Below are 13,294 nucleotides of genomic sequence, written 5' to 3'. Positions count from 1 at the left end.
GAAACATGTTATTTCGGGTTCTGATCGAATCGTTCCAAGTCCTATTCACGTCCCATATGAAGAAAAAGTAGTAAGTTCCAGTATACCTTTTCCCTAATTTCCTTTAATTTTTTTAAAGCATCATAAAATACCAGACCAATGTCCTGTAAATAAAGTGAGGATTTCTGAATTGGAGATATTGTGCAATCCAATAAATAATAATCAAATCCATCCAAGTCCTATTCCCGTCCCACACGAAGAAAAAGTAGTAAGTTGCGGTATACCTTTTCCCTAATTTCCTTTAATTTTTTTTTATAGCATCATAAAATACCACACCAATGGCCCGTAAATAAACTGAGGATTTCTGAATTGGAGATATTGTGCAAGCAATATAAAGACACAATATAATCCTCCTTTTCGAGAGGATTTCCCTTGCCATTCAACGTGGAAACGCTGCAAGCATTCGGGGCACTTTTCCAGATTCCGCAATATTATCGGAAATTTTTGTATTATAAATCAAAAATGTTTATGTAATTATGTTATTAGTATTAAAATATAAAGACAGAATTGAAATTTTACAAAATAAGTTAGATAAGCCGGTACCGTAATTAATTTTTTTAATAATACATTCTGTAACACATTTTGAATTTATAGAGAAATGATATTGCAGTTCAGGTAAATTTGCATGATGTTGAAATTGCTGCATTGAAAAAGGACAATAGTGTTTTACAAAAAAAGATTAATTCACTTAATGAGAACAAGCAACAGTTGCAAACATTTTTTGATGAGTTTATAGCTATTAAGACAACAAGGGTTTTATAGACGATTTAAAAATCGAGATCGTAGTTTAAATCAGAGCGACCGCAGGGAGCGAGGATTTAATAGATCGAGATTTTTAAACTATAAAACACGCGTTGTCTTCAAGATTTTTTCTAACACTAACATCTTATCAGAAATTTTAATAAATTCAGAAATTATTCGAGGCGCGTCACAATACACAAAATGCGGAGGTTGCCGTGAGTACTATGGTAATAATATCAACAAATTTGGAAAAAAACAATTTTCATCGTTGAAATGTGCCAAAACGTTCCAGAAGAAATAAGAAAAAAGGGGCAACTTGTTACCAATGAGGTCTAAAAGTGGATACGAAAAGGTGTATGTTTCGTTTCAAGGCCGGAACAATAAAAAAAGCATCACGGAGGTAACGGAAGATGTCATTTTGGCTTTTTTTGATATGGGGTAAGTGTCTAGAACTCCATTAAAAGTTAATTCACACTACGGCAAGAATCATTTGAAGAAAATGTAAAGATTGCCAGTTTTCGATGGCCGGGCACTTGCATTGGATGAAACAGCAGAAGTTGAAGAAGAAGATGTTAGGAACAAGAGCACGAAGCTAATGTGGCAGTTCCAATTCAATAATTGTACTTTTCACTTTTGTGATAATTACTGTAAAAATGATGAATAAAATGTTACTTGAATAATATGTGTGAGCGTATTTTATGACTCTATAAGATACGTTGCTATTGACGACGTGTCTTATAGAGAAAAGCGTATTTTATGGGAAACATAAGGAGTGAGCTCAAATGCACCATGGAAACAGTATAAGATATTAGTGTTAGAAAAAAAATATATCAAAGAAGATAAAATTAATACAAGAAAATGCAAATAATAATGATCTCAAAGCCATATTTATTTTAGAACAGATACATAATTATAATTTAAAATGTCCCAGATGGTCGGAAATGACAATTAGAGCGTGTGTTACATGGCGTTTTGTTTTTCCGAAAGGTTACGAATTGGGCAGGAGATTGTTTATTCGAACTCCCTGCCGCTCCACCATGGCAAAATACGTTGCTTGTATAAGCCATATGGAGTTGGTATCACGACGCTTATAAGACAAAGACTTATGATTGAGGCAGCTAAATATCAAGATCCAAAAAAACGTATGGTGTCTCTCATCTTTGACGAAATGGCCATAAAGGACCGCATGTGCTACAGTAGGACGGAAGATAAATTTTATGGTTTGAAAAATACAAGCAATGAAAATTACATCGGTAAAAAGCCGCACTTAGCAAATAAATTGCTCTGTTTCGTAATCCACGGCTTTTGTACAAAATACACAATCCCTGCTGCTTACTACTTCAGCTGAAGCATAACTGGGAAACGGCTTTATGAAATTACAAAGAATATACTTCAGGTGGTCACTGGTTGTGGTTTTAATATTATTCGATTAGTTGGTGACAATCACAAATCAAATGTAGCACTATTTCGTCATTTTGGCAATGGTTCTTTGAAAACAAGCATTCCTCACCCCCTTGTAGAAGGACTGAAATTATTCATGTCATTTGATTATTGCCATGCCATTAAAAATGCACGGAATATATTTTTAAATCATGATATGGCAGACAGTAATGGTATAATTTCATCTACTTACCTAAAAAATATATACAACCTACAAAAGGATATGATTATCAAACCAGTTAAATTTTTAACAAGAAAGCATATCAAACCAAATACGTTTGAAAAAATGAACGTTTTAAGGGCGATCCAGATATTCTCCCCAGTCATCACCAATTTATTAATTTGTCTGCAACAAAATGAAACTAGTCGATGTGATTTTTCCAATGCTGGTGCGACAATCAAGTTTATGCAGATAATGTATCGTTTTTTCAAAATACATGATGCTAGTGACCTTCAGCAACACATACATCAATTAGATCCTGAAAGTGCTCCATACAAACAAATTACTGATGAGCGTCTCAATTGGCTGAAGACTGATTTTCCCAAGTACATACAAGACCTCCAGCATGCTTCAAAAAATTGTAACATGAAAGCATTGAGCAATGAAACAGCAGAAGCTTTAATTTTTACAAGTCAATCAACATTTGAATGTATAAATTATCTTCTACACAATGGGTTCTATTATGTGTTAACACGGAGATTTAGTTCTGATCCAATAGAATCTCTTTTCAATAGCATTCGCCTTGGGGGAGGTTCCAATGATCTGACAGATGCACGAGCAGCTGAGTATGCCATTAAAAAAATGCTACAGACAAGAATAATTATAGCTTCTGATTATGGAAATGTAGTGTTGGGAGTGGTATAATTGACCGTTGTTAATTAACGTTATTTAATCATAATTGACGGTTAATTACCTTAACAGAAAAAGTGTTAATTAACAGTGTTAATTAACCATGTTAATTAACAAAAATTGGTTAACTGTTCATGGGCCATTAAAACGCTCGTTTCACTCGCGTTTTAATCTGGCCCACTCATACCAAAAAAGCCCAATTTACACAGGAACTCGTTAAAAAAAGCCCAATTTACACACGACCTCGTTAAATAAATAACTATTATGCTGTACCTAACCTCAAATAAATAATTACTAAAATGTTACTAAAAAAGTTCGCTATAAAATTCACACAAACGAAATTTCTATTGCATAGGTATTGCAACTAAAGTTGACTCAAGTTGCAAAAAACCTCTTCGCCTTTGCAACAGCACATTTATGGCATTAGTAATTTGAAATTACTTTAAAACTGTACTTTTATGGAAAATATTCAATCCAAACTATGATTTTCTGGTCCCCTTGTGCCTTTATTTGGTTAAAAAATATTGAAAAAATGCTGTTGCAAATGACAAATGGTTTTTTGCAACTTGAGTCAACTATAGTCACCTTACAGTAAACTAGGGCCCGGTTGTATAAAGCGATGTCAAGTCGTTGTTAAAGTTAACATACAAAAAAATTGTAACAGGGTTGATGTGCCTTCCTCATTCCTTCGCAGCTGCGGAACGAGTCTTCTCACACTTAAATCTTATTAATACCAAAATAAGAAATCGTTTATTAACAGAAACGTGTCACTCACTACTACATGCTAAAGAATTATTGGACGACAGTTTTTGTTTTAATTTTAAACCTACATTAAGTTTACTACAAAACAATAACACTGATTTAACTTATTAACACTAAGTACCTACCTGCTTTAAAAATCGTTATTTTGATACTAGAAGAAATATTTTGTTGTAAAACTGTTAATTTCACTAATGTTTTGAATTCTTATGTTTATTATACATAGTTTAGTCATAACGACAAAATGGAGATTATTATATGTTATAATTATGTTGTTTCGTCTTTTTTGAAAGTTTTGTGTTTTTTCAAATAATAAATGTTCCAACAATCCCACAATTTCAGAAGAATTGGTATAATATTAATATCAAACGAATAATTGCCAATGACTTAATCTTTAATTCACCTAGAGACTTGGCTCGTTTTAAAGCTTTGCAATGCAGAGAATCAGGATCTTGGTTACATGCAATACCTTCTCCTAATATTGGTACTCTTTTAGATAACACTTCCTTCCAAGTTTCTATTGGTTTAAGATTGGGTTGTAATCTTTGTACACCTCATATTTGCAAATGCAATACGAAAGTTGACGAAATTGGCACCCACGGTCTAAGTTGTTTCAAAAGCAGTGGTAGATTTTCAAGACACACTGAAATTAATTCCATTATCAACCGGTCTTTAACTTCTATTCATGTGAATTCAACTTTAGAACCAAACGCACTGCCTCGGGATGACGGAAAACGCCCAGATGGGATGACTTTAGTACCGTGGATTAAAGGTCAACCTTTGGTTTGGGACGTTACTGTTGTAGATACACTTGCAGACAGTTACGTATTGAAATCATCTGAAGTCTCAGGTTTTGCCGCTGAAATGGCTTGCAAACGCAAACATAGCAAATATAGTTCAATCATTTCGTCAAACTACGTGTTTAAAGGTTTAGCATTTGTAACCTTGGGCCCTTGATGCAAAGAAGCCATCGATTTCATTAATGTCATCAAAAACCGACTTATCGCGGAATCAGGCGATTCAAAATCAAAGAAATTCCTTTTCGAGAGAATTTCTCTTGACATTCAACGTGGAAACGCTGCAAGCATTCGGGGCACTTTTCCAGACTCCGCAATATTATCGGAAATTTTTGTATTATAAAACAAAAAGGTTATGTAATTATTTCCTCAATAGAGCTCGTGATAACACCTTTTTCAATGCTTTGGTTTCAGCCGATAAAGGCTACACACCTTTAAATTTAAGTGATAATATAATTTCAGACATTGTTAAGCCAAATATACCTGACACAATAGCAAATATAAAACAGAAGTCTTTACATGGGAGATACTTTAAAGAACTGGAACAACCAGAAGTTAATATTCAGGCCTCTCATGCATGGCTTAAGAAATCAAATATTCACCCTGAGACGGAGGGTTTTATATTTGCAATACAAGATCGTGTTATAAATACAAGAAATTATAAAAAACACATATGCGGTTTACAATCGATAATTGTATATTGTATAGAATTACAAAATATTTTAACGAAATGTTCGCCTGGAAGACGAAAAATTTAACTTTTACATTAAGCTCAATATAAAAAAAAAACAAATGTTTCATCCACAATTTCACAACGCAGCGGACTCAGTAAACTTATTTAGATTCATTCTACAAAATCTGGAAGCATAATATTGAAATTTAGGTTATAAAAAACCGAATTAAAGCGGCGCACTTTAGGTTTTTATCATATCATCAGACAATCTTTTTCTCTTATAAAAAAAGTATAACGCAGCGGTCTGGAGAATTAAAAAACCTTTAATTTGATGTATGATACTTGACGAATGATTGCGTATTAACAGAGTTCTTTACAATTAATGAAATACAGAGTGATCAACAAGAATCCAAATCAGAGCAAGCGTTGCAAATTATCGGTCACGTCGTAGCAGAATCATACGCAAATAAGCGTTCAAAGCATGGCCGTAGACAATTTGTGGTCTCAAACGCTAGTTTATAATAAATCATACCTCATGAATTTTAGACGTTGGAATTATAATTGTGCATTTTATTATTATTATAAGATAAGGGAAACAATTTATAAGATAAATAAGAGCAACATTTTACATTTGTAAGAGTAAGTAAATTATCAGCTTTATTGCCAAACGCGGCGCCACTGGTACGGAGATGTTTCGTTTAAATGTCACATTTCAAAATTCAAGGTTGTTGTTGTTGACAATTTAAGTGATTTAACCTAAAAAACAAATCTTCGATTTCGGCAATATTTACAGACGTTTATTGGAATTGTAAGCAATAATTATCCCAGAATAAGTTGTAAAATGGGTTTTACCATTAAAGAGAAGGCATTTTTATTAGATTATTTTCGAAAGAGGGTGAAACAAGAAAGTGAAGACTGGCCTTACTTTGTACCCCCTTACACTGAAGAATTTCAAGCCAAATGTCTGAACCTGATGGTATTGGTTATTAACAAGTTTATCAATGTCTTAAAATTATAATGCCTAATTTTAGTGAATCATAATCCATCATTAAGAAGAAGTCAGGTCAGTCCTTAGTTCAAATTTTAGAAATGGTGCAAAATGTTCGACAAATTATCAAGGAACATCCCTCAACTTCCATAAGGCGTTTAAGACTGCAAATTAAATTGAGTTAATGCACTTATTGCAAAAATTTTGAAGGAGGCTATTAATTTGTTTCCCTTGTGTGTTGCAAGAAATAAAACCCACACATTACCTTAAAGAAATTTTCACCATAAATGAATTTTGGCAGTCCATTTCACCTGACAGCTTCATAAGTGTCTTTGGAAAATATGAGAGGCGAGTTTGACTCTTTCTGGACCACAATGGAGAACATTTGGAGCAGTTTTTGTGAAAACTTATTTTTTGACCTTGGAATAATTTAAATGTTTTAATTAAACTGCTAGAAAAGATACGAGTAAGTTCTCAATTAACCAAAAATGTGAGAATAATAACTTTAGCACTTTTCTTACAGAAAACAACAAAACAAAGAATTCTGAAAAATAATGACTTAAAATTTTGTAACCAAAGATTACGTGCCTTATGAAGGAATTTTATGTAACTGTGTGTTTTTTCTTTAATCAGTAATAAATAATAATTAATAATAACTTCCTTTTAAATCCATTATTCATGAATTACAAACAATTTATAAAGGCAATTAATAATAGATTTTTGAGAGGTAGGCAACCAACAAAACGAGTGCACAGCAATTATATAAAAGTGTCTGATTAGTATACGACGTACGTTTCGATAAAATAAAAGATGAGGTAGCACTCTTGATTTGGTTTCTTGTTGATCACTCTGTACACTCTAGTCACCGCTGGTATCGGTCACCCTTAACAGATTGTGATTCCAGTGATGAATAAGAGAGATGCCAAAAGAGGTCCTTCTAAACGAAATTCACATGAGAATGCTAATTCTATATTTGATGGACTCAATCACATAATATATCAAGAAAATCAACATAGATGCGGTGAATGCCACAAAAAAGTTCAGTTTCGCTGCCACTTCATCCGAAGTTTAGTTTCAAGCAATATCACACACAATAATTAATTTTTGTTACAATTTGTGTTCATTAGACGTTTACTGTGCTAAATTAAAAAAAAGTTGTTCAGTAGTTAATTTTACTACCGTCCTTTTAAAAGTCCATCCTCTATTTCAGAGTATTTTAGTGAAAAAAATTTCCGTATAGTGGCGAAAAACCATTAGTTAGCAATAATTTGTGGTTGGAATAATGTTTGAATTATTTAACCCTCCACCACCCGGCGGCACGGCAATTTTGCTGGAGTACATACACTATTAAGTCGGCCTTACACCAAGGCAACAATTGGCAACATGTTGCCTGCAAGATTTTTTAGTAATGTTGCCGGTCATCACTAAAAAATGTTGCCGGCAACATGTTGCCAATTGTTGCCTTGGTGTAAGGCCGCCTTTACGGATAATACTATCAAGTAATAGTGCAGTGCTTATCAACATTACCGGCGTCTCGCCTCCACATTTTGACTTTTTTGTGTTTTATGTTCTGTGTCAATGTCCTCACGATATGACATGAGTATAATAATATTCCTTTTTGAATTTCAACCACCAATGTGTTCTCTAAGTCCAAAATTTTTAAATTTTTAAAAAGAGATTGCGGTACTATTCCCGTTACTGAAATTATAAGTGGTAAAATCGATTTTTTTTTCTAAACACCAAAGATTTCTCATAACAATGGAGAGTTCTAAATATTTATTAATTTTTGTGTTAAATGTCTGTGTTATATTGTGTGAATGTGGAACAGCTATATCTAAAAGATATGCTTCCTTTTGTTGTTTATTTAAAATAATAATCTCTGGTCTGTTATGCTGAATATGAATGTCAGTTAAAACTGTGAATTTCAATAATTTGAGATTAATACACTACAAAAATTAAAAATATTTTCTAACACTTCACTTTAATTGTTGAGGGTTTTAAAAAATCTTTAGACATGCACAAATTAACATATGGAAAAATAATAGGTGATGGAGACAGTAGTGTCATAAGACGTATCAGGGAAGCGGCTCCATATGATCCACAATTCATCGTTCAAAAAATTGAATGTAAAAATCATATTTTAGGAAATTTTATGAAAAAAGTAAAGAAATTAGGTAAAACCCCAAAACTGTATAAGAAACTCAGAAATTTTCTTGCTTCGAACCACTTGCGTTTTCGTACGGCAGTTACAAAAGCAATCGAGTTTAGCAGCAACCAGGACGTCCCGAAAAATAATATGTATGTATGTAATAGGGGAACCCGGGGTGGGACGGGGTACCGGGGCGCAACGGGGTAGTACCTTTATTTACTTTTCTATGGTACTGACCCAAGCGGCTGTAGACACAACTACTTCAGAAGTTTCCTGCAAACTGTTGCAGATTCGTTTCTACCATTTCATCACATTTTTTTGTTCGGTGTACAATTTTCTTTACGTTTGCTTGGTTTCGTTACAAGATTTGGTGATTTTCCATTAAAGGTAAGTATCTTACAGCTATTGATAGCTTATAAACTAGAGTGTGTTTGAATAAAGGGATTATTAACGAGTATTTTAAGTTAGTAATACGGTTAATTTAGTCACTCTCACACCATCTGTTGTTTGATAACGTAAAAATTGACACGGGGGCAGAACGGGGCAGGGGCGGAACGGAGTGGTAGCCGAGCAAAGAAAAGTATCCACAAACGTATGAACGAAGAAAACAAAGAACAAAAGAGTTAAGAAATGGAAGAAACAACATGATGATTCTAGTGATGAAAGTGGAGATGATGCTGAGTGTTTGTATTGTGGGGAATTTTATTCTAAGTCCATTGAAGGTTGGATAAGCTGCGTGACGTGTAAGAAGTGGGCCCACAACTCCTGTGCTGATGTTGATAGCGAAGACGACGAAGTAGTCCTTATTTGTGAAATTTGCCAAAATAAATGAACTGTAAAATACCTACCCCATTCCGCCCCAGGGACGGGGCGAGATGGGGCAATGTGCAATTTTTTTAAAAACAAGCTTAATTTTTTAAATATTCTAATATTTTCTTTATTTCTATGGTTAAATGTAAAGAATAAATACCAAAGAATTTGTTTATGCCAAAAGCGTGTTTTAATTCCCAAAAATAGTCCTAATATAAAATGCCAAGTGTTAAGTACCCCGTTCTGCCCCGGGTTCCCCTATGTATGTAGTCCCATTTACGAGTATGATATATTTTTAAGTTTACCTTCGAAAATAGGTTTGAACGCACATTCCTTAATTGAAAATGTGGACATTAATATTGTAGAGACGTTTAATGCCATAGTAGCAAAATTTGTTAGTGGTAAAAGAATAAATTATTCACAAAGATCATCGTACACTTCACGTTCTATTGCAGCCGCTGCGTCCTTCAATTTGAAAGGGTATTTCCATATCCAATTACAAAAACAAATTTCGTCAGACGGTCCTAGTACGTTTTTGTAAAAACCATTGTAAAAGAAAATTTAAAAAATTGACGTCATGTTCGAGAAAAAAAGTTCGGAGTAATACGATACAGGTGGAAGATGCTGACTATGGGAAAGAGGCTAATGTTCCTTTTATACCGGACATAAGTCCTTCCGAGTAGAAAAAAAAAGAATTTTTTTAACGAATTGAAACAGGATAATTCTGAAGAAATATGTAAATTAACATTTGGTCAGCATTTAAATGAAAAGTGACATACTGTAAGAGCATAAAATTTCGGAAAAATTTGCAAAATGAAAGGCACTACAAATACTGCAGCGACGGTGGAACGTTTATTATACAGTGCGTTTGTAAAGTTCGGAATAAATTCGATAAAACTGTAAGTATTAATTTCTGAGAAAAATCCTTGAACTGGTCAACTTTGTTCTTAAAACGTGCATATTGCTCAGTCCTTTACTTATATTGACAGCTTGTCATCTCCTAATAATGACGGCATAAATAATTTTTTTTTAATGACAACCCCCATTTTTTTCTTATTTTTCTGGTACTATGGCGGCCAAAAAATTTTGGCCGTCACTTTCTTGACATTCAAGTAAAGTGTAAATAAACCTTTAGGAATCGTAACCCCACTTTCGATTCTTGTCATTTCGACAATCAATTTAAACTGTTTGAAGCTCAGATATTCCAAAAATCCGACGTGAATAAACAAAATTAAAGCAATCGTACATAGATAAGCTGAGGTAAACGTTCTGTGTAGTAGAAATGGCAAAATAATTTTGAGTTTTGAAATTTACCACCCAAAAAGTAACGTTCATAATCAAGACGGTAATCATGATGACAATAAAGTACGGATTACAATTTTTTTTTTTTGAATAGACAGACAATGACGGCCAACATTTTTTGGCCGGCATAGTACGCCTTCGTACTAGCTAAACGATCAATGAAAAAAATTGACATCTTACATAACAATTTTTTTGAGAAAATGATAACTTTTACTTCAATTTTTTTTTTAATTATTAACCTAAATTTTTTTTTTCAATAGATTTAGTTACAATGGAAGGTTTATTTTAATAGACCAAACAATTTAGAACGATTTGCGGTAGAGAATTCGCACTGAAACGGAACAAATAAGCTCTGACATTATTGAGCGCAGTGTACAAAGTGTCGGTGAGTGCCAAATACACTCCCCACAAAAATTATCGCACCACCCTGAAATATCGGTGTTTCTCCAAAACGAATATGCATGAAAGCAACATACTAGGTCTACATCATGTAGAAACAGTTTTTATTTACTTATTTGCAAGCACCAATACCGATAAGGAAGGATTTTTTTGGCAACTTTTCATATAATTTGTGATAAAGCTTCCAGTTTATTTGTAGTCGCGTTGTTTATAGAATGTGTCATTTGTGTAATATAAATTTGACATGATGAATGTTCCTCAACGTGTTAGCTACCATCTGACCCACGAAGAAGCTAACCAAGCACTTGCTTTGCTACAGGATGGTCGTAGCCAACGTTAAGTGGCGAGAGTCCTCGGTGTTCACCATTCTACCATTGTCAGGCTGGCACAAAGGCACCAAGAAACTGGGAGTGTTGACAGAAGGCCAGGACAAGGTCGTCGAAGGGTGACGTCGGTCCGAGATTATCGCTTTTCGCGCTTAACAGCGCTCCGTACTAGGCACTGCACTGCTCGACTGCTTCAAAGTGAGATGTTAGCTACTAGAGATGTGAAAATTTCGCTGCAAACTGTAGGAAACCGTCTTCGGGAAGACAATATTCGGGCTCGTGTTCCCGCAAGAGCACCGCAACTCACCAGACAACATCGTGTAGCTCGTCTAGCGTTTGCTAGGAAACATGTGAATTGGGATATTGGAGATTGGCAGAATGTTATGTTCTCTGACGAATCACGATTTTGTCTTTATGCAAATGACAGACGAATGCCGGTGTATAGGAGACCTGGAGAGTGATATCTTCAATGTAACTTTGTTCCCAATGTGAACTATGGTGGAGGTTCGGTAATGGTTTGGAGTGCTATCTCTGTGCAAGGTCGTACAGAATTAGTGTGTTTGCGTGGGGCTCGTATGACGGCTGTACGTTACATTACTGACATTTTGGACCCACATGTTATTCCGTACGGCCTATTTATTGGTCAAAATTTTGTGTATATGCACGATAATGCTCGACCACACACAGTTCGGATAGTTCAAGAATACCTTAGAGAAACTGAGACACCTGTTATGAAGTGGCCAGCTCGAAGCAGCCCTGATTAAAATCCAATAGAGCATGTATGGGACACCCTTCAACAGCGTGTATTAGAGCGCAGAATGGTTTTTAGAACTTTCCAACAGTTGGAAGAATGGCATAACATACCGCAAGAATACATTGTAAACCTTTACGAAAGCATGCTTCACAGAATGGAAGCTGTCATTCAAGCCAGGGGTGGAAACACTCGTTTTTAATTTAGTTATAGTGCATAATCAATTTATTATACAGGCTGTTTGATAAAAAATGCCTTAACCCATAACTTTTTTATTTGTTATCCGATTTCAATGAACAAAAAAAAACCAAAGATATGGTTTTACATGCGCTACGAAGCAGCCATAAAATATATATTTTTTGGTGTTATTTTCAATAGCTAACGATAGTCAACTTTTTTTTTTAAATGGACACATGTAATTTTTTAGGCTTAGTCTGGTAGAGTTTTTTTTTTCTGAATCTAATGATGTATTAAAAGGGGTATTAATATAATGTTCACCAAATTAAATTATACACCCCTAGCGGTGTCCTCCAAAAAATTAAATTAACATCAAAAATTCTTAGTGGACACCAAATAATGATATTTTGGAAAATGAGAACAGCGTCACCAAAATAGCAATGTTTCATATTGTTTTACTGTTGCTTGCACTCTAAATGCTATTTGTTTACCGATTTTACTAAATGTTCACCAAATTTGGAACGCTCACGTTACGCGCCTTTACTGCAAATACCGAGTGACTATAAATGATTGAAAATTATTTTGTTATGTTGGTAACACATTTGAAATCTTTAGTTGGCGACATCGTTGGCATGACACACGTAATTTTTAAAATTGAAACAAACGTCAAAAAAATCTAAATCGACAATGTACTTCGTGACTTAACCTAACCTAAATAGAAATGACTGACAGATAATGCACGACAAGACTTGCACTACCAACTGCATCAGTGTTGCCAATCCACTATTTTCTTTCAATCATTTATAGTCACTCGGTATAAATATTCACGCTATCCATTTATATTAAGCACGTGCTCAAAAAAACTACTTTTTCGAAAACTGATAAAAAATGTAGACATTTTATGACCTACAGTTGGTTGCAAAAAAATCGGGGAACGACAATGTTCCTAATGTAAATTTGATTTTGTCCGTTTGTCAATTAATTGCCTACTTGACAAGACCTATCAAATAATTTTTAAAAATGTCATTGAATTTTGACGTTAATTCTAACCTATCTCTGACAAAATTGTAAAAATGTGTCAATTTTATTCTGA

General features: G+C 34.1%; 2 long non-coding RNA genes across 4 annotated transcripts; both read left to right on the top strand.

The window, feature by feature from the left end:
- Window positions 1-762: 762 nt before the first annotated feature.
- On the top strand, window positions 763-1,466 carry LOC138126466 (uncharacterized). Its single transcript, XR_011157836.1, has 2 exons — window positions 763-1,218; window positions 1,277-1,466. It is a non-coding gene; the product is annotated as an uncharacterized lncRNA (long non-coding RNA).
- A 3,526-nt stretch (window positions 1,467-4,992) lies between these two features.
- LOC138126969 (uncharacterized) lies at window positions 4,993-6,911 on the top strand. Of its 3 annotated transcripts, none has more exons than XR_011158027.1 (3): window positions 5,675-6,275; window positions 6,331-6,753; window positions 6,811-6,911. It is a non-coding gene; the product is annotated as an uncharacterized lncRNA (long non-coding RNA). The 3 variants fall into 3 exon arrangements; XR_011158029.1 differs by having other exon boundaries at window positions 6,797-6,896; XR_011158028.1 differs by lacking the exon at window positions 6,811-6,911 and having other exon boundaries at window positions 4,993-6,275.
- The last annotated feature ends 6,383 nt before the right edge of the window (window positions 6,912-13,294 follow it).

This window comes from Tenebrio molitor, chromosome 3 (assembly GCF_963966145.1).
Source record: "Tenebrio molitor chromosome 3, icTenMoli1.1, whole genome shotgun sequence".
Classification (NCBI taxonomy): Eukaryota; Metazoa; Arthropoda; class Insecta; order Coleoptera; family Tenebrionidae; genus Tenebrio; species Tenebrio molitor.
Note: the sequence above shows the minus strand (reverse complement) of the source record. Positions and strands in the feature narration are given on the sequence as shown.